This window comes from Tenrec ecaudatus, chromosome 1 (genome assembly GCF_050624435.1).
Source record: "Tenrec ecaudatus isolate mTenEca1 chromosome 1, mTenEca1.hap1, whole genome shotgun sequence".
In the NCBI taxonomy this organism is placed as follows: domain Eukaryota; kingdom Metazoa; phylum Chordata; class Mammalia; order Afrosoricida; family Tenrecidae; genus Tenrec; species Tenrec ecaudatus.
This window is the reverse complement of record NC_134530.1, coordinates 170,963,664-170,984,899: the sequence shown is the minus strand read 5'-3', so window position 1 is coordinate 170,984,899 and position 21,236 is coordinate 170,963,664. Positions and strand designations below refer to the sequence as shown.

The 21,236-nt window shown below is 41.5% G+C and overlaps 1 pseudogene; it reads right to left on the bottom strand.

Moving 5' to 3' along the window:
- Nucleotides 1-2,715: 2,715 nt before the first annotated feature.
- On the bottom strand, nt 2,716-10,016 carry LOC142438614 (ferritin light chain pseudogene; annotated as a pseudogene).
- Nucleotides 10,017-21,236: the final 11,220 nt, after the last annotated feature.

Below are 21,236 nucleotides of genomic sequence, written 5' to 3'. Positions count from 1 at the left end.
AGCATTGCTGTAGGAAAGAGAACAGCATGATAGCTTCCAAGATTTTGCAGGGGTGGGGGTTGCCTGCAAGGAGCAGCATGAGGGGGTCTTAAGGTGAAAGAGCTATTCTTCCAATGGCAATGATGGATGTCTAACATACACACACACACACACACGCACGCACTCACACACCAGGGGTACGGATAACAGAAACGTGAGTGAAGACAGACAGCAGACAGTGTAAGATATAAAAAAATAATATATAATTTATCAAGGGTTCATGAGGGTGGGAGGGAAAGGGAGGGAGGGTGAAAAAGAGTTGTTGATAATAAAGAGCTCAAGTAGAAAGATAATGTTTTGTAAATGGTGATGATAACATATGTGCATGTTTGTTTGGTATAATTTATGTATGGATTGTTATAATATCTCTAAGAGATCCCGATACAATGATTTAAATTTTTAAAAAGAACTTATGTATCTTTTTATTTATTTTTTATAAACATTTTTTAGGGCTCTTACAGCTCTTGTAACAATCCATACGTCAAGCACATCTGTACACATGTTGCCATCATTATTTTCCAGACATTTATTTTCTATTGAACCCTTGGTGTCTGCTCCTCTTCACCCCTCAACCCCCACCTCGTAGACTCTTGATAAATTATAAATTATTATTATTTTCATATCTTACACCAACTGCTGTCTCCCTTCCCCCACAATTTCTGTTGTTCATACCCCTGGGAGAGGGGGGTACCAGTTATGTGTCAATCATCATGATCCGTTCCCCCTTCCTCCCTTCCTCTCCCCACCTCCCCCCTACCCTCCTGGTATCACTACTCCCATTCCTGTTCCTGGATTCCACGTGTCCTGAACTCTTATCTCTTATCTGTACCTATGCACATGCTCTGGTCTAGCCCAAAGTGAAAGACTGTACTAGGGTCAGGATAGGGGGGCGGTGAGGAAACCTCAAGGAACCAGAGGAGTATTGTGTGTTTCATTGGTGCTTTACTGCGGCCTGATTGACTCATCCTTTCCCTGTGACCCCTCTGTGAGGGAATGACCCATTTTCTACAGATGGACTTTGAGTCTCTGCTCTGATCCCCCTTGTGCTCAATAATATGATTTGTTTGTTTGTTTGTTTGTTTGTTTGTTTGTTTGTTTTGGGTCTTCTGATACCTGTTACCCAGTCCCGGTGACACCTCATGATCGCACAGGCTGGTGTGCTTCTTCCATTCGGGCTCGTTGCTTCTCTGCTAGATGACTGCTTGTTTAACTTCAGGCCCTTAAGACCCCAGATGCTCTATCTTTTTATAGCCAGACACCATCCGCTTTCTTCCCTGAATGCTTGGTAGAATTCTCCTGTGAAGCCGTCTGGCCTGGGATCTTCTTTTCTTGGTAGTTACTTGATAACCATAGCTATCTCTTCTTTTGTTTTGGGTCTGTTGAAGTTCTTGACCTCTATCTAGTATAGTCTAGGAAGGGATTGTTTTCCCAACTATTTGTCCATGTTTGTCATGTTGCTTAATTCATTCGAATACAACTTTCTTAGAAATTTGTGATTATCCTCTTAATCTCGTTGGAGTCTGTTGTGATTTCCCCTGTTTCATCCCTCATCCTGGTTATTGATGATAGCTTCTTCTTCTCCTTGGTTAGGCTTGCCAGCGGTCTGTTGATTCTTTCAAATAACCAGCTTTTGGCTGCATCTTTTTTTTGCAATGTTCTCTTGTCTTCCCATGGGTCCAAGTCTGCCCTCATTTTTATTATTTCTTTTATTTTGCTATTGGAGGGGTTGTTCTGTTGACTCTATTCTAGTTGCCAGAGGTTTTAGCATATCCCATCGGTTTTGATACATTGTATTCTCATGGGCATTAGTTTCTCATAACTTCCTATGCTCCTCTCTAGTCTGAGCCAGTACTCATTTGTGTAGCAGAAGATCGTTTTTTATTCTCCAATTTGCCCTTGAAGTTCTGGTTGTCCTTTTATAGACCTCCAGCTTTATGACATGGTGATCTGAAAAGGATGTCTGAGTAATCTCTAGGTGTTTGAATTTACTCAGACTCGACTTATGGTCCAGAATGTGGTCTATTTTTTTAAATGAGCCTTGTGCACTTGAAAAGAATGTACTTTTTTTGCATTGGGATGGAAGGCTCTATAAATGTCTATCAGGTCCAGTTGCCTAATTGTACTGTTTAGCTCCGTAGTCTTCTTGCTGAGCTTTTTTCTCAGTGATCTATCTTTCTCTGATAGCTGTGTGTTAAAGTCATCTACTATGGGTATTGATTCTGTGATATTTTTTCATATTTTAAATAGTTAGTTTGACAAATTGCAAGGATCTCTTGTTAGGCACATATATATTATTCTCACTGGTTCCTGGTTTACTGATCCTTTGAGAGTTATATAGTGCCCCTCCTTGTCTCTTGTTATGGTTTGCACCTTGAGATTAATTTAGTCGGATATTAGGATTCCATCTCCCGCTTTTTGAAGTTGCCATTTGCCTGGCATAGTTTCTGCCAGCCTTTTATTCTTAGCCTATCTTTGTCTGTGAGCTTAAGATGTGTCTCTTTCAGCTCTTTCAGGCAACATTTTTTTTTTTTTTTGCTGCAAAAGGAAGCTTTATTGTTTCCATTTGGTCCCCAGCTTGGGGAAGGGGCTCCAGGGCGGTGGCGCTGCAGACCGGTTCAGGCAGAGGGGCTAAGGCCGGCAGTGAGGAGGCAGAGGGCCGCTGGACGCCGCAGGTTCCTAGTCTTCTTTGAGAGTGAGCCTCTCGAAGAGATACTGGCCCAGGCCGGCCTGGGGGCTGGCCAGCCTGCGGAGGTTGGTCAGGTGGTCACCCATCTTCTTGAGGAGTTTCACCTCCTTGTCCAGGAAGTGGTTCTCCAGAAAGTCACAGAGATGAGGGTCAGTGTGAGTGGACCCCACGGCATGCAGGTCCAGAAGGGCCTGGTTGAGTTTTTTCTCCAGGGCTAGGGCAGCTTCCATGGCGTCCAGGGTTCGACCCCACTCATCTTGAGACTGCTTCTGCACATCCTGGAAGAGGGCGCGGCCGCCACGCTGGTTCTGCAGCTTCCAGAGATGCTCGGCCCCCTCGCGCTTCTCCTTCACCAGCTCGCGGAAGAAGTGCCCCACGCCTTCCAAGGCCACATCGTCGCGGTCGAAAAAGCAGCCCCAAGAGAGGCAGGTGTAAGAGGCTTTCAGGTGCAGGGTGACCAGACGGTGGACACCGGCCTCCACGTCGGCGGAATAATTCTGACGGATCTGAGAGCTCACGATGCTTCGGTTTGGAGGTCACCACACGCCAAATAAAAGTGTCCGCTGGTCCCAAGAGGAGGGGCTGGCCGAGAAGATGGTCCCCAAGTTACTTCCGGAAAGAAACCTGTTGCGTGGCGGAGGGTTGGCGGCAGGGAGTCCCCGGATCTGTTCCATTCAAACACTGTTGAAGCAAGACACAGATCCTCGGGACCACGGGGCGAGCTTCTCAGGCAACATATTGATGGGGGATGTTTTCTGAGCCAGTCTGCTAGCCTTTGTCTTTTAATGTCTGAATTGAAGCTGTTGACATTCGAAGTCATTAACCCTATAACGCCAAGCACAACGTTTTTGTAACATTTAATTAAAACGTATGTGGTACCAAACTTATAAAGCTTTTGGAGCCGACAACCATGTTGACAAAATCTTCACACTTTACTAGTACAAATACATACCGCTAGTCACGCATTTTAGTGGCAAAATGCTTAACTAGTGACACGTATTTTGGCCTATTGTGCGTTTGAGGTGAAATGGTCGTTTGGGTTCAGTGAATTTTACAATAATTTTCAATCTAGTGAAGTTTTAGTGTTGATATTTTTGTATATGTTCATAAAAATGTAGTTTTATGTCAACGTTGTAATACTAAATTAAAATACATTATACTTATTATATATTTCCACTTTTTCAAAACGTAGCGGATTCATTACATTTGTCTTTTGAATTGATGGTGACAAAATACCATGGCATGGATTGTGCTTTGTTTTATGGAAAATGGCAAATTTATTATCTAGATGGAAAGGGTGCAGGCTCAGACAATTGGTAAACAAAATGTGTATTATATTTAAAATTTTGGATTTTACCATATAAAATTTTAATTATATTGCTGTTCAAACTATTTTGATAACAATATTTATTTTTCCCACGATAGGAAGTGAATATATGCCCAATTATTCTGATTTGGATGAATTAGAAGACCTCGTAGTTAGTAAGGATAATACTAGTGAAGATGAGTTAGAAACTTCAGTTGTTGAAGTTGAAGAATCAATTCCAATAATTATAAGTTCAAAGGCATCTACATCAAGAAATTGAAGAATTCCTCTTTGGCAGCACATTTCTGGAGATGGTACCATTAGACCTATGCCTGAATGGTTAGGACAAATAGATTCTTCTGGGGTAATAAAACATCCTGTTGAACATTTTAGACATTTTTTCTCCAAGGATATCATTACTCATATTGTTGACCAATCATCTCTTTATGCAATCCAGAAAAATCCCAATAGACCTCTTGCACTGAGTAGCTAGGAACTTGAGCAATTTTGGAGTACACCGCTTGCTATATTGATGGTGAGGCTCTCAAATTCATGTTTATATTGGAAGAGCAAACTAAACTGTCCTATTGTATCTATCGGAAGTGATAAGTAGAGATACATGGGAAGATATAAAGTCCAAGATTCACTTCAATGATAATTCACAAATTCCCTTACCTAATGAGAAAACAAATAAATTATTCAAGATCTGGCCTTTGATAGACCATATACCAAAAAAGTTTCGGAAGATACTAATGCCCCAAATGATATATATGAATGAACAGATAGTTCCATTCAAAGGTAGATCAAGCATAAGACAATATATACATAGCAAACCACACAAGTGGGGATATAAATTGTTTGTTCTTTGTGATGACAAAGGCATCATGTATGATTTTTTTCATATATTCAGAGAGTTCAAAATGAGTATCGCCGAAGCTCTTTTCTTGAAGGAAAAAGTAATAAACCAACAAAAAGAGGCAGACCTTCTACTAGCTTTACTAATGTTGATTTTTCTAACAAAAAGAGAGGAGGTTCTGCCACCAAAAGTATTCCTGGAAGAGATGCCCATTTGAGTCATCTTCACCATTATCCTCAGGTCACAAACAGAGAAAGATGCAAAAATATAAATTGCAAGAGTATACCAGTATTTTTCTGCAGCAAATGCAAAGTTCATCTTTGTATCACAAAAGAAAAAAATTGCTTTCTTCAATTTCACACTAACTAAAATTATAAACAAATACTGTATTATATTTTATAAATAAAATAAGTTTTCAGGGTTTTTATTTAATAATAAAATAAAATGAAAATAATATAGAAATGAAGGTGCGTTTTTTATTCTTGTATTATAAATCCATGGACAAATGTGACAATTTGGTTACATTTTAAAACATTGCAAAATATATTTTTAATATGTTTTGGTTGTTATATATAACTATGAAAGTAAAGAATGAAAACAAAAAAATTTCTGAAATTAAAAATTCAGGCATTATAGGGTAACACAATCTGTGGATTCATTGCTGTCATCTCAGACCTTTTGTGTTGGGTGTCATTCTATCCCCTCATATCATTGTGCGGTGTTTGTGTGGGGGGCTCCATTTTGTCCTTTCCCTCTGAGGCCATGTAATTGTTATCAACGTGTTGGCTTCTGAGTGGAGTTGGGCTGTATAATGGTCTGCTGCTTGTGCTTGGTGGATGTTGGTCTTCTGACCATAGTGAGTCAGCAAGGATTTTCCACAGGGTTGGGTGTCTTACAGCATATTCTTTGATTTTTCCTTGTCCTGGAAAACTCTTACCTCACCATCTTTCTTAATAGATAGTTTGGCAGTGTAGAGGATTCTTGGACAGGCATTTTCTTCTTTCAGCTTTCGGAAGATGTTACCCACTCTCTCCTCATCTTCATGGGTTCTGCTGATAGGTCTGAGAATATTCTTATCTGAGCATGATTGTATGTGACCAACTCACTTTCTCTTGCTGCTCTTAAATTACTCTTTTCCTTCGAAGTTGGATAATTTCACTATATATGCCTTGGTGAGGTCTTCCTGGGGTTTAGTCCAGTTGATGTCCTCTCTGCTTCCTGTATGAATGTCTGATTCTCATTCATTAAGTGAAGAAGTTTGCATTCAGAAATTCCCTCCCTAATTTAACTGTCGAGTTTGTTTTGTCTTGTTCTGGAAGACCAATTATTTGAATGTTGTTTCTCTTAATAGTATCTGTCATTGATCACAGGTTTTCTTCCCACCCTTTGATTATCTTATTTGACTGTTTTTCTCGTTTGTTGAAGTCTGCCTGATTGTCCTTGAGGTCACTGGTAGGATTCTCTGCCTCTTCTAGTCTGTTCGTCAGATCTGTGTTCTTGTTCTTTTGTTTATGTTACCTCATCCATAAGCTCTTGTAGTTTCCTTTGGTGCATGGACTTCATCTCCTCTATCAGTGTGTCCTTATTCTGTGTTGCTTCCTTCATCTCCTGTATTACTCTGAGCAGCCTTCTGAAGATTTCTTTTTGTGGCAGATCCACATCTGATTCTTCTATGAGCATCATTATCTCCACTGTTGTGTTTTGTCTTTCTTGTTTTCTTATTGAGAGTGTTGCGATATGTTGCTGTTTGCATGCCCTTTTGCACCATATTTCTGGGAAGCCAAGGGGCCCTGGGTTCTTTCTCGGTGTGACTGGTAAAAGTGTTTTTGAAGATTGCCTGTGGCCTACCATGTTGGTGGGTTGGACTGCTTTGTAGCGACTCAATAGCCAGTGGCAGTGGGGTCCTCAGAGACTGGGGTGAGACTGGTGACTATAGGTGAGCCCCTGGACTGAGTTAGGGCAGACTTTTAGCTTGTCCAAGGGTCTTGTATGAGCTGTCAGATCAGGATTTGCAGTCTTTCAAAGAATAGAGCCTGTTGACCTTTCTGTTTTATGTTAAAACCCCTAGGCTATGCTCTGGAGATAAGCTTTGACTATCTTGTTATGTTAATGTATGGTAAAGGACAGACTTCTTCAGGTTTACATTCATAGTTACACATGGACCACAGCCTTTAATTGAAAATGTTTTTAGACCCAAAAAAAACTCCCCCTTTTTATATTGGGCTTGTGGCATGCCCTGGTGTCCAGGCTGTGCTACGCTGGTCCCCAGGGGAGGGGGACTGGCTTAACAGAGAGAGTTTTTGGGGGGCCGATTGGAACTGAATTCACCTCCAGCTATCCTGTTGTGCTCTATGGAACTGGTTCTGACACAGGTAAATATTCCAGCAGCTCTTCAATGCCTGCAAATTATTGTCTATCTTACCCACACTGTCAGGTGTGGAGCTGGGGACAGGTTGGGAGGGGATAGATGATGTATTCACTTTATTCCTGACTTAGGAGGGGAGTTGCTGAACCCCAGAATGCAAGCACAGGGTGGCTAGCTGTGTGGGGAACTCTGGTGTAGGGTCTTTTGGCTAGCTCTTGGAGGCTCTCTGTGAGCTTTGGATTATAACCACTTTTAGACAGCAGTCTGGGGAAATTGCTACTTGCTGAAGGATTCGGGTGTAGGAAAGGGTCACAGATGATTTATGTCTGGACCTGGTTCAGGGTTAATGGAGCTCGCAGGCAGGCACAATGAACTTAGAGCATTTCAGTGCATTCTCAAATCGCTTCATGGGTGAAAACCAAAGGAGAAGGTCTGACTGGACAGTAGTACACTGAATCTATTCTTAGCACCCAGCCTCCAAATTTCGGCCTCCTTATCTCTTAATTTTCTGGTCTGGCAGCAGGAGCACTGGGTGAGTAATTCTACCTGAATGCCATCTTGACTCCTGTCCCCTGTTCTGTATCTTGATTGTCATTGTTGTTTGTTGTTGTTGAGGAAGTTCTGACTCATAGAAACCATACATACAACAGAACAAAGAGAATACCACACAGTGTTTTCATGGTGATTACATAAATATAACCTTTTGTGAAAACTCAGAACGATGTGCCCGAAAGGATAAATATTTCTGTGAATAGATTTGAAGCTAAATAGATTCATATTTTAATATATAGGGCAGCTGTTTCAGTGATGATTCATACCCATTAAAAATATTTTCTACACATTTTTATACTCTAGGCTATTTTCTAGGTGTTAATTTTAACTTATTTGGATAACTCATCTCTTTAAAGTATTCTGACTTGCAGTCTATACTTAAAAACATATAAAGTCTGTAATTCAAAATTAATTCATCACAGTATATGTATGATCTTTTGAAAGAGATTTATTGATATATGATTTGTATGCCAGAAAATCCATCTTATTTATGTGTACAGTAAAATGATGTCAGTAGATTGACAGTTGGCAACCTTCATCACAATCTAATTTCAGAACATTTCATCACTCCAAAAAGATGCCTTATTCCTATTTGAAGTTTCAGGGACTTTTTAGGAGAATCAAAGCTGAGTAGCCAACTTAATAATAAATTGATCAACACAGAATTGCTAGATTTTCAGTGTTGGAAAGCTCCAAACTCTCTAAATCAAACTTTCACCCCATACACAAATGCCTTATAGTGAGAAAAGTGTAGTATAGTCAGTATAGTTAGCTAATGTTTGGTGATAAGTAAAGCAATATGTTATAAGACCACCTATTTCTTCCTCCTCACTTAAACTTACCACCATCAAGTCAATTCTGACTCATAACAACCCTACAGGACAAACTAGACCTGCCCTGTGGGTTTCCAAAGCTGTGATAGTTACAAGAGCAGAAAACCTCATCTTTCTCCCTCAGATGAGCTGATGACTTCAAACTGCCAACCTCATGGGTAGCCACTCAACGCACAACCCACTACTCCAACAGGACTCCTATTTCATCCTTAGCTGGCTTCAATATTTTAATGTAAAGATTAACTGTGTTTAAACTGCTGTTGTTGTACTGCCCCACCCCCAGAAGAATTTACCTTAGAGGACAGTACTGAAGCTGCAGTTAGTGGAGAGGGACATGTCTGATCAGAGCACACGGAGCAAATGAAGGGGAAGGAAGAGAGAGTGGAACACATCCTGGCCCACCAGGCCTGGAGGATGATATTCCCACTGTGAACAGCCAATGCACAGAGTGGACAATATGGCTGATCCCACTATGAGACACAATGCCCCTCACTGACCCCATGGCTCTACAGGGGACAACATTGGAGACTCAGTGTCTGTTTGGCCCACAATGACCCTGCAACACCGTGGCAAAACACTCAATGCTTGCAGCAGAGCAACGGGGAGAACAGACCAGGGAGCTCCCGAGGGAGTGCAAAGCATAGACTCTGGGGCCAGAGTGTGGCACCCCATTGGACTTGACTGAATGCCATGCCCAGAGGCCAAAAATCAGACCTTGATCTACTTACAGGCTTTTTCTTTCTTTTGTAAATTAATTTTTTTTCTTTTTTAATTAATTTATTATTTTATGGGTCATTGGTTTTCTTTTTGGTTGTCATTGCTGTGCTCTCCTTCATCACCTTGTCTTGCTATGCTTGCTTTTTGGTGTATATTATTATCTCTGCAGATCTATCCAGATTAGATTGGCTAGATGAACAATCTGGAGGAGAAAACAACAGGACCGGTGTTTCCAGGGGGACATGGGAGAAGAGGATGCAGGGGTAAGGAGGTGGTGCTGACCAACCCAGAGATGAGGGAGCAACAAGTGATCCAAAATTAATGGCAAGAAGAATGTGAGAGGCCTGGTAAGGGCAATGTAACCGAGAGAAATTTCTGAAACCCAAATGAAGTCTGAGCATGATAGTGGGACAAGAGGAAAGTAAAAGGAAATAGAGGAAAGAACTAGGAGACAAAGGGTATTTATAGAGGTCTAAATACAGGCATGTATATACATAAATATATTTATATAGGATGGTGGGGAAATAGATCTACTTGCATATGTTTATAGGTTTAGTATTAAGGCAGCAGATGGACATTGGGCCTCCACTCAAGTACTTACTCAATGCAAGAGCACTTTGTTCTATTCAATTGGCATTCCATTATGCTCACCTTCCCAACATGATTGCCAAAGCTTTGTCTAGCTCAGAAGCATCAAAGCCCACATGGAAGAAGCACACCAGCTTGTGTGACCATGAGGTGTAGAAGAGACCAGATATCAGGCATCAAAGAACAAAAAATCATATCAGTGGGTGCCCACCTTCCCGATATGATCACTGAAGACAAATGTGTGCATAAGCAAATGTGGTTTAAAAAAAGATATGACAAATAATAATCTATAAATTATCAAGGGCACATGAGGGAGGGGGGAGCAGGGAGGGAGGGGAAAAAAAGAGGACCTGATGCAAAGGGCTTAAGTGGAGAGCAAATGCTTTGAAAATGATTAGGGCAAAGAATGTACAGATGTGCTTTATACAATTGATGTATGTATATGTATGAATTGTGATAAGAGTTTTATGAGCCCCTAATAAAATGTTTAAATAAAAAAATAAAATATAAATATATATTTTTAAAGCTGATGGTGCCCAGCTATCAAAAGAGTCTGGGGTCTTAAAAGCTTGAAGATAAACAAACAGCCATCTAGCTCAGAAACAACAAAGTCCACATGGAAGAAGCATACCAGCCTGTGTGACCATGAGGTGTGTAAGGGATCAGGTATCAGGCATCAAAGAACAAAACATCATATCCTCATAAATAAGGGTGAGGGCATAGTGGAGACCCAAAGCCCATCTGTAAGCAATGGGACACCCCCTTACTGAAGGGTCATGGGGAGGAGACAAGTCAGTCAGGGTGTGATGTAGCAACGATGAAACATACAACTTTCCTCTACTTCATAAATGTTTCCTCCCCCCCCCCCCCCCACGATCATGATTCCAATTCTACCTTACAAATTTGGCTAAACCAGAGGATGTACGCGGGTACAGATAGGAACTGGAAACATGGAATCCAGGACAGATGAACCCTTCAGGACCAGTGGTGAGAGTGATGATACCCGGAGGGTGGAGGGAAGGTGGGGTAGAAAGGGGGAACTGATCTACATATAACCCCCTCCCTGGGAGATGGACAACAGAAAAGTGGGTGAAGGGAGACATTTGGCAGTGTAAGATATGACAAAATAATAATAATTTATAAATTATCAAGGATTCTTGATGGAGTGGGGAGGCAAGATAAAAATGAGGAGCTGATACCAAGGGCTCAAGTAGAAAGCCAATGTTTTGGGAATGATGATGGCAGCAAGTGTACACATGTGCTTGTCACAATGGACGGATGGATGGACTGTGATAACAATTGTACGAGCCCCCAATAAAATGATTTTTTAAAATGCTGTTGTTGTTGGGTACCACTGAGTCAGTGCTGACCCTTTGCAACAATGTACACAAAAGAAGGAAACACTGCCTGGCCCTGCACCTTGAGCCCATTGTTGTAGCCACTGTGTCAAACCATCTCATTACAAAGAGACAATTTTACCCTTAACCAGGTCTGTTTACACAGCTGATCTCTACTTTAAAATATTGAAGATGTGGGTGTGGATAATACCCATTATCCTCTAACCCTCAACTCACTTACTTGATTAAATTTCAACTTCAATGGTTCTATCACTTGATAGAAATCAAATGTAGCTCGGGTACTTCCAGGAAGCACCTTGGGAATATCTGAAACTTGAGAATGTCATTACTATCCAAGAAAGATGCCAGGAAGGGTTTTTAAGGGAATCTTAAGTGCTTAATATTCTAACAGAACATTGAAATAAGTAAAAGAAATCTTTAGTAACAAAACACTTTATATAAAGAAAGCCAATGAGCAAATTTGTTTTTAACAATCCTCGATTATTTTTTAACAAGAGGTCTTCCATTTACATTCTGCACCAGAACCTGCAAATCATGCAACTAGCATTTGAGGATGGGATGGAAGTGGAGGATGGCGATAAAGCATGTCTGGCTTAGAGAATATGAAGCAAAAAAGTAAGAAGTTAGGAGATGCTGAGAGGAAAACAACAAGAGACTGCTAAAAACCATTGAAGGAAGAATTTTGTGATTTAAAATGAAACACTAAGATGAATTGCACTTTGGTATCATCCCAAACTGTGAATTCCCTCACTTTCTACTAAGTGGGTAACAAGTTGTGTGAATGCTCCTTAGGTACAGTGGAAATATTGGGGGTAAAGCATCATCCTATATACTATTGAGGAATACAAGGAGAGCAAGTATGCTCAGAGCCCCAGGAAGTTATAACCAGGAAACAGACCCATCCATGGGTGGGCAACCTGTGTAATCACACAGGACCTCAAACTTAGAAGGGTCTCATGCTTGGTTTAATGCTCTACTCTACCCATCCTAAAATCCTCAACAATTTTTTAACAGCTTCTCCGTTTACCTTATGCACCACACCCTGTAAATCATGTAACCAGTTCTGAAGCCCAATGATTCCTGGAGATGGGAGTGAGGGAGATAGTAATAACTACTCCTTACATCTACACAGCCCTTTAAGGTTTCAAAGTAGCACTGGTAGTGTAGTGGTTACTCTTTGGACTGTAATCCTCATGGTCAGCAGTTCAAAACCACCAGCATGTCCTCGGGAGAAAGATAGGACTTTCTACTCCCATAAACAAGTACACAGTCTCAGAAACCCACAGGGGGCCCACTATGAGTCAGCATTGACTCAATGGCAGTGAATTTAGTTTGAAAGTATGAAGAGAAGGAAAGGCTAACTTCTCACCTTTTGGTTGGATGGTGCATCTGTTGATCTTTCAAGTCTCCACAGAGGAAGCACACCAGCCTGTGTGATCCAAGGATTGTAAACAACATAATCCAAATCTAAAGGAGGGAACGGTAGCAGAACTTAAATTCTGAGCACCAACTTGCAGAAAGATATGGATGACAGAGAAAGCCCAAAATCCATTTGCAGGGTGCCCTCTTGAATTAAGCCTCCAGTTAATGCCCTCTAATCACTGACCAGGGGTCTGAGTAGCCTTGCTCTCAGACCAGATGCAAAGTGGATTGTTGCAGCTATAGTTAGGATCAAATTCAATACTTTGTCACTTGTTCTCCCTTTTGACTCATTTTAAATTTGTTCTAGTTTTTATTTCAACTGATATTTTCTGTTTTATTTTGTTATTGTTAGAGGTCGTTTTGTCTTTTATGCTTTTCTTTATATGAAACCCAGGACAGATAAATCTGAAGGGAAAGTAAGTGGATTGATAATTTCCTAGGGTTATAGCAGGGGGTTGGGCAGAGCAAAGTGGAGAGCTAGTAATAAAGAGTACAAGGAAGAACACATGTTCTAAAATTGATTGTAGTGGTGATTGCACAAGTCTTTTTAACATATTTAAACGATTGAACTGTATGATATATGAATTATGTCAATAAAACAGTTAAAATTTGGAAGTATAAAAAGAACATGTAGTACATCCCACTTACATAATGCATAATGTAATAAATAAGCAACAAAAGCTGCAGTTTTGTAATCCCAACACATTGCAAAATAAAATAAATTATTATTTCAAAAGTCAGAAAAATGTTTGCTAGAGGGAGAAAGAGGGGAAATGACTGGTGGAGACCCCCAGAGATCACCGTTTTATTCTCTCCACTAGAGGGAGTTACACTGCACTTACTTTGTGAAGGAGCTCGAAAGACCAGGTGCTTGGCATACGGAGAGGGTTCCGTCAACGAGGCAGGCCAGGTTGTTGTTGTTGGATGTCATCAAGGTGATTCTGACCCGTTGTGCTACCTTAGGCACAACCCAACAAAACACTGCCCAGTCCTTCCGTATCCTCATAACTGCTCTTATGCTAGAGCGCGCTGCTGCAGCCATTCTTGTCAATCCAGCTCCTTAAAGCCCTTCCTCTTTTTTGCTGCCCCTCTACTTCACCTAGCAAGATGTCCTTCTCCGCGCACTGGTCTTGCCTGACAACATGTCCAAAGTACGTATGTAAGATAAAGTATGGCCATCCTTGCCTCTATGGAATACTTTGACCATACTTCTTCCAGGATGATTGGTTTGTCCCTTTTGAAGTTCATAGTTCTTTCAGTGTTGTTTGCCAGCATGATTCAAATGCACTGTTGTCGTTTGCTGCTTATTCTGATCTGACACTCAAAAGTCAGCTACCCAGCATACCTCAGGATGCCTCCTTCTTTCTCCTCATTCCTCTCAGGATGCTCCCAGAAAGAACATTCATTCAGCCTAGCCATGAATTATACATAGAATAGCTGTTAAATAACTCAAACTGTGTGATTAGCAAAGTAGAATTTAAGGGGCTTATGTCTATTAAATCAAGATTCTGTAAATATCAGCCAATCAGAATGTTTTTATATTTCTGTACTCCCTGCATTTAATTAAACTCTGGAAATTTCCTTTTGCTGCAGAACATTGGTGAAACCTTGCAAGGTACTTCCCTGTTGTGGGTGACTTGTTCCTTCAATAAACTCTGATTTTCATAGAAGCTCCAGTTTGCTCTTTAACCATTTCAACTTTAGGCTAATTCATTAAGGTGTTGTGAGGCGCCGTCAAGTTGATTCTGACTCATGCAACCCTATGTAAAATAGAGCAAAACACTGCTCATCCTCCAGTTGTTACCGTTAGGCCCATCAGCACATCCACTGTATCTCATTCACCTTGTCAAAGGGCTTCCTCTTTTTCACTACTTTACCAAGTATGATATCCTTCTCTGGTGACTGGTCTCTCCTGACGTGTCCTAGTATATATATTAAACCATAAAGCTACCACTTAAATGGGTCAAAACCGAGCAAACTATGACAAGTGCGTGTGGTTGAATAGCAAATGTGCATGTGTTTGTGTTTGTGCAATGTAATCTGTGCATGATGCATATCCTAATAAGGAATGTGGTTTAAAAAGAAAAGAAAGGACCACCGCCTGGGACCCAGTGAACCTAGGTCTCAAGAGGATGATTCTAACCTGTGTTCTGAAGCCACACAGGCACCCCTTAGACCTTGTTTCCTGTATAGTGGCAGAATGGTAAACTTTGGGGCTCGAGGCAGACCAAAGATTGAAGCTAGCCCTGTTACTTAAAAGCTGCATCACCTTGGCTTAAGTACTTTGTATTTTGAGGTGTTCCTGTCCCTCTCTAAAGCAGGGGTAATTGTAGTTCCTATCTTATGCACTGTTTTGACATGCATATAAATGTTGGACCTCCGCTCAAGTACTCCCTCAATGCAAGAGCACTTTGTTCTATTAAACTGCATTCCATGATGCTCACCTTCCCGACACAGGCGCTGAAGACAAAGCGGGTGCATAAGCAAATGTGGTGAAGAAAGCTGATGGTGCCCAGCTATCAAAAGATATAGCCTCTGGGGTCTTAAAAGCTTGAAGATAAACAAGCGGCCATCTAGTTCAGAAGCAACAAAACCCACATGGAAGAAGCACACCAGCCTGGGTGATCATGAGGTATCAAAGGGATCAGGTATCAGGCATCAAAGAACAAAAAAATCATATCATTGTGAATGAGGGGGAGTGCAGAGTGGAGACCCAAAGCCCATCTGTAGGTAACTGGACATCCCCTTACACAGAAGGGTTGTGGGGAGGAGATGAGCCAGCCAGGGTGCAGTGTAGCAATGATGAAACATACAACTTTCTTCTGGTTCATTAATTCTTCCTTCCCCCCCCCCCACTACCACTGTCATGAACCCAATTCTACCTTACAAACCTGGCTAGACCAGAGGATGTACACTGGTACAGATAGGAACTGGAAACACAGGGAATCCAGAACAGATGAACCCCTCGGAACCAGTGGAGGGAAGGTGGAGTGGAAAAAGGAAACCGATTACAAGGATCTACATATAACCCCCTCCCAGAGGAATGGACAACAGAAAAAGTGGGTGAAGGGAGACATTGGATGGTGTAAGACATAACAAAATAATAATAATTTATGAATTATCAAGGGTTCATGAGGGAGAGAAGGCTGGGAGGGAGGGGGGAAATGAGGAGCTGATACCAAGGACTCAATTAGAAAGCAAATGTTTTGAGAATGATGATGGCAACAAATGTACAAATCTGCTTGACACAATGGATGGATTATGGATTGTGATACAAGTTGTACGAGCCCCCAATAAAATGATTTTTAAATGCATGAGGTGCTATAACTGTGTGTATAAGTTTCTTAGCAAAATGCTTGACATGTTTAAAGAATTGACAAATGTCAGCCGTGCTGTTGGGTCTCATTTTCTTCTGCCGTATTTCTCCAGAGGGCTTCAGAAGAAGCAAGTGAAAGATTGTGCAAATTTGTTTTTGCAAAAGTACTAACTGAGACTATATATGTTTTTTAATTGGGGGCTCTTACAGCTCTTATCACAATCCATACATATTTCCATTGTGTGAAGCATATCTGCACATCTGTTGCCATCATCCTTCTCAAAACATTTTCTTTCTACTTGAACCCTTTGTATCAGCTCCTCCTTTTTACCTCCCTCCCTCCCCCAGGAACATTTGATGATTTGTTCATTTTTCTTCATCTTACACCGACCACTCTCTCCCTTCACCCACTTTTCTGTTGTCTGTACCCCTGGGAGGGAGACATACGTCAGTCATTGTGATCTGTTCCCTCTTACTCCCCACCCCTGCCCTTACCCTCCAAGTTTCACTACTCCCCTTATTGGTCCTGAGGGACTTATCTGTCCTGGATTACCTGTGTTGCAAGCTCTTATCTGTACCAGTGTACACCCTCTGGTCTTGCCAGATTTGTAAGATAGAATTGGGATCATGATAGTGGGGGTGGGGGAAGCATTAAAGAAGTAGAGGAAAGTTGTGTTTCATCAGTGCTATACTGCACCCTGACTGGATCTTCTTTGTGGCCCTTCTGACAAGGGATGTCCAATTGACTACTGATGGACCTTGGGTCTCCACTCTTCCCTCCCCCTCATTCCCATCGATATGATTTTGTTTTGTTTTGTTTTGGGTCTTTGATGCCTGGTACTTGATCCTATCGACACCTCATGATCACAAGGGCTGGTGTGCTTCTTCCATGTGGGCGTTGTTGCTTCTGAGCTAGATGGCTGCTTGTTTATCTTCAAGCCTTTAAGACCCCAGACACTATATCTTTTGATCAGCTTTCTTCACCACATTTGCTTATGCAATCATTTTGTCTTCAGCAATCGTATCAGGGAAGGTGAGCATCAGAGAGTGCCAGGTTAGTAGAACAAAGTGTTTTTGCACTGAGGGAGTACTTGAGTGGAGGCCAGTGTCCATCTGCTACCTTAGTACTTTGTAAAGAAATATATGTACTTCTCCTATCATTATATTAAAATGTATTTACATATATAATGTAAAGATATAGGTATTTAGACCTTTATAAATGCCCTTTGCCGCCCAGCTCTTTCCTCCGTTTCCTGTTACTCTCCTCGTGTCCCGCCGTCATGCTCGGCCTCCATTCGGGTTTTGGCCATTCCTCCCAGCTACACTGCCCTTGATCCAGCCCCTCCCCCAAGCATTCTATGCCCTCTGCACCATCAATTTTGGATCACTTGGTCTTCCCTTGTCCCTGGGTTTGTTGGGATGCCACTAGTTTTACCCCTAACATTCCCATATTAGTCTTTTATCAGTTGTCACAAACATAATAATATTACATTGAAAATGTTAGAGGGAAAGCAGCCAAAAGGACTAGAATTTCCACTGTTATCCTTGCTGTATTGGATGTGAGTGGAGCACGGGAGTTCCTCAAAGGAGAACTAAGAGCCATACTCTTCCTCATCCCAACCTCTTAGTGCAAAACTGAGATGGTTGAACTCAAGGGATTTCAGACCTTTAAAAAAAAAAAGTCACCCAGCATCAGTGATTTAATGCTCAACTGCTAGCTGAAAGGTTGGCGATTTGAATCATCACGAGGCTCCTAGGAAGACAATCTGGCTCCTGTTTCTGAAAAGTCACAGGCTGCAAGTCGTGTGGAGTCATTCTGTCCTGCGCACGTGGGATCGTGAATAGGAATAGGCTTCATGGCAACTAACAACCACAAGTAACCACTGAATGGGATACAAACATCTGATTGAAAAAAGGCGTCCAGACCAAGCTAACTCTACTGCCATCAAGCTGATTCTGACTCATAGCAACCCTGGCTAGGGAACTCTCGGATAGACTAAGGGGAACTGGAAAGTTGTAGGTTCACTGTTGAGCCAGATGGAGCAAAGAATATGGCCAGGGATAAGGGAAATGGGGGATGGGGGACACAGCTGACACTTGGCAGTCAAACAACACAGCTCAATTTAAAAAGAAAAAAACAAAAAACTCCTTGCCATCGTAAACCCCAACGCACAGCAACCCTATAGGACAGAGTAGAATTGCTACCTGGGAGCTTCTGAGACTGTGCGGCTTTACAGAAGTAAAAATCTAATCTTTCTCCAGCTGAGTGGCTTGTGGTTTCCCAACTGCTGACCTTGTGGTTTGCAGCCCAACGCATAAGCACCACCAGGGTTCCCACACAGCTCACGAATCGCCCTGTATCTTCAAACTTGTTATACCGAGAAAGTCAACAGATTTCTTTACAACAATGATTGGTGGCTATATGTTGTCCTGGTTCTATAGTACTTCTATAACAAAAATCCACACGTGGCTGGCTTTAACGAGCAGAAATTTATTTAACAAGCTTGAGGTCCAAATTCAGGGTGATGGCATTCTAGGGGAATGCTTTTTTTCTTCTGTCAACTCATAGTTTAGGAGGAGGTGTCTTGTCTCCTTTCAACCTGTGTGAGCCCAGGTTGAATACTTTGAACACTCAGCATGCTGTGTGTGTTGGCATCAATCTTACCCTGGGTCTACAGAGTTCTCAGCACAAGGTCCCCATGTGCAAAGGCCATGCTGTGCTCACTGCTCTTCCTTCTTGATGGCACTGAGGTTTTCTACTCACTTGTCTCCTTCGATGTCACATGACGTAAAAGATGATGCAGGCCATATCCCAGTAAAGATGTCGCAGCCCATCCTAACCCTCTCACATCTGATTGGCTGATCACATCATAGGGGTATTATTAGATCACGACATAACTGTCAAAGTATATCATTACATAATATACAAACCAATGAAAATCATAGTCCAGTCAAGGTGACACATATTTTGGGAAGACACAATTCAATCCATGACATATTGTTACAGACTAAATAAAATAACAAAATGCCTTGATGATTTAAAAATAATATTCACATATTCAATTAACTCAAAGTTTGAATAACATATCATTTGAGTCTCCTCATGAAGTTAACAGCACTACATAGAGTCACATGAGTTTTTTAAATATATAAGAGGAATGAAAATACAAAGGATAATGTAGTCTTATGTAGTCAGCATGTAGAAGCAATACAACCAAATGCTTCTTAGAAGCAACAACAGTGAGACTTTGGCTGGCTTACTTTGAGCCCATCATTCAGAAAGGTGAGTCCTAGTTAGTACAGCAGAGCAAAAATGAGGGAAATCCTCAATAAAATGAATTGGCACGAGGGCCATATGATGGCATATGACTGGGCAATATTTCATCCCGTCATACATAAGCTCACTGCGAATCAGAGATGACTCAACCATGCCTAACAGTCAGCAAGTAGTTTAACAAATAAAATAGTATTATGCAAATTACCTACTACTAAAAAGTTTGCTGAGCACAACAAAATATCACTAAGTGGCTGTAACTACTCTTCACGAGCAGTCATTTCACCCACACACAGCCACTACTCTGAATTTGGTGCTTATCATTCTATGTATCTTTTACATTTTGTTGACATCTGTGTCCATAGACAATAAGAGGTGTGAGCGCGCATGTTTTCATATTTTAAATGGTATGCAATAAGTGCTCTTCTCAAACGCTCTTCTTTGCCCAATATTATGCCTGAGAAACTCATTTAGGTTGATTCGTAATAGATGTAGTGTTAGTTTCACTCTGTATAGTATTCTATTACACCAATACCCACAATAATGGATATTTAACTTGGTATTTTTGTTGTTTACTTTGCTGGCTTTGGCAGAAGCCCTGGTGATGCCACGGTTAGGTCCTTGACGGCTAACGGCTAGACTGCTCGAAGCCACGCGCTGCTCTAGGGGAGAAAGATGGAGCTGTCTGCTTCTAGAAAGCGTACAGCATTAGAAACTCTGTGGACACTTCTTCTCTGTGTGATGGGGCAGTGTCAGCCAAATCAGCTCAGTGGCCCTGGGTGTGTTTTATGTTTGGGGTGGGGTGGGGAAGGGTATGATTTGCTTTGTTTTGCTTTTGCTTTCTTTAAAATAAGACTAAAAGATACAGGGTCTCAGAATTAGTACAGGGGCTCTGCATAAGAATGGAATCGCAGGGTTATCGGGTAATGGCTTCAAAAGTACTAGAGATTATTAAATATTAGCAGATGACTGAAGCCATTCTCACTCTCACGTGCGATGTGTAAGGAAGGTCTCACTCTGTTTCCTCTCCTCACCAGCATTTTAGATTGTCAGACTGCCAATCTGGTGAGTGTGAAATTAATTCCCCTAACGATTTTGATTTTGTATTTCTCTGATTACTAATAAGACAGATGATCATTTGGGGCTCACGCTTAGTTCCAGCCCCAATATAAAAACAATTAGCTCTGATGACATGGCCCTGCTTGGTGCTCACCCTCATGGAGAGATCCTGGGTGCTCTAGCAAACCATCGTGAATAAACTAGATGGTGCCCGGCTGTCAGAAAGAATTGCATCTGTGGGCGTAAAGGAGTGTCTTCAAACAAGCAGCCGTCGAAGTGAGGAGTCAGTAACGAAGTCCAGGTGGAAGAAGCACCAGCCTGTGTGATCCAAGGATTGTAAATAATAAAACTCCAAATCCAAAGGAAGAAATGGTATCAAGGCTTAAATTGTGAACACCCAGTTTGCAGGAGGCAAACAAGCGCTGCCACTCTAGTAAAACTCACTGGCATCCAGTTGATTCTGCCTCATGACAACTCTGTAGGGCCGGGTAAAACCGCCCCTGGAGGTTTCTGAGACTGTAACGGTTTACAGGAGTAGAAAGCCTCATCTTCTTCCGGAGGACCGCCCCAGGTGTCTAAAAATTCTAATGTGAGACCTGATTTTGGAGAAGGGCAGTGTTTGATAGAATTTGCAGAGGGAATGCCATCAGTTGGTAAATAGAAGGACAAAATACTTGTGGACAAAAAGAATGGTCACAACCTTAGCTGTGTTCGTAACCAAGCTAAGCATTTTTACAATACCCATTTTAAAGGAAAGAAATAAAATCTTTAGAAGTGTTCATTCTTCCAGAAGCGAGAAACCTTGGTTTTTTACAATTAATGTTAATGAAATGTCCAAAAGCAGAGAGTCAAGCCCGCAGCCTGA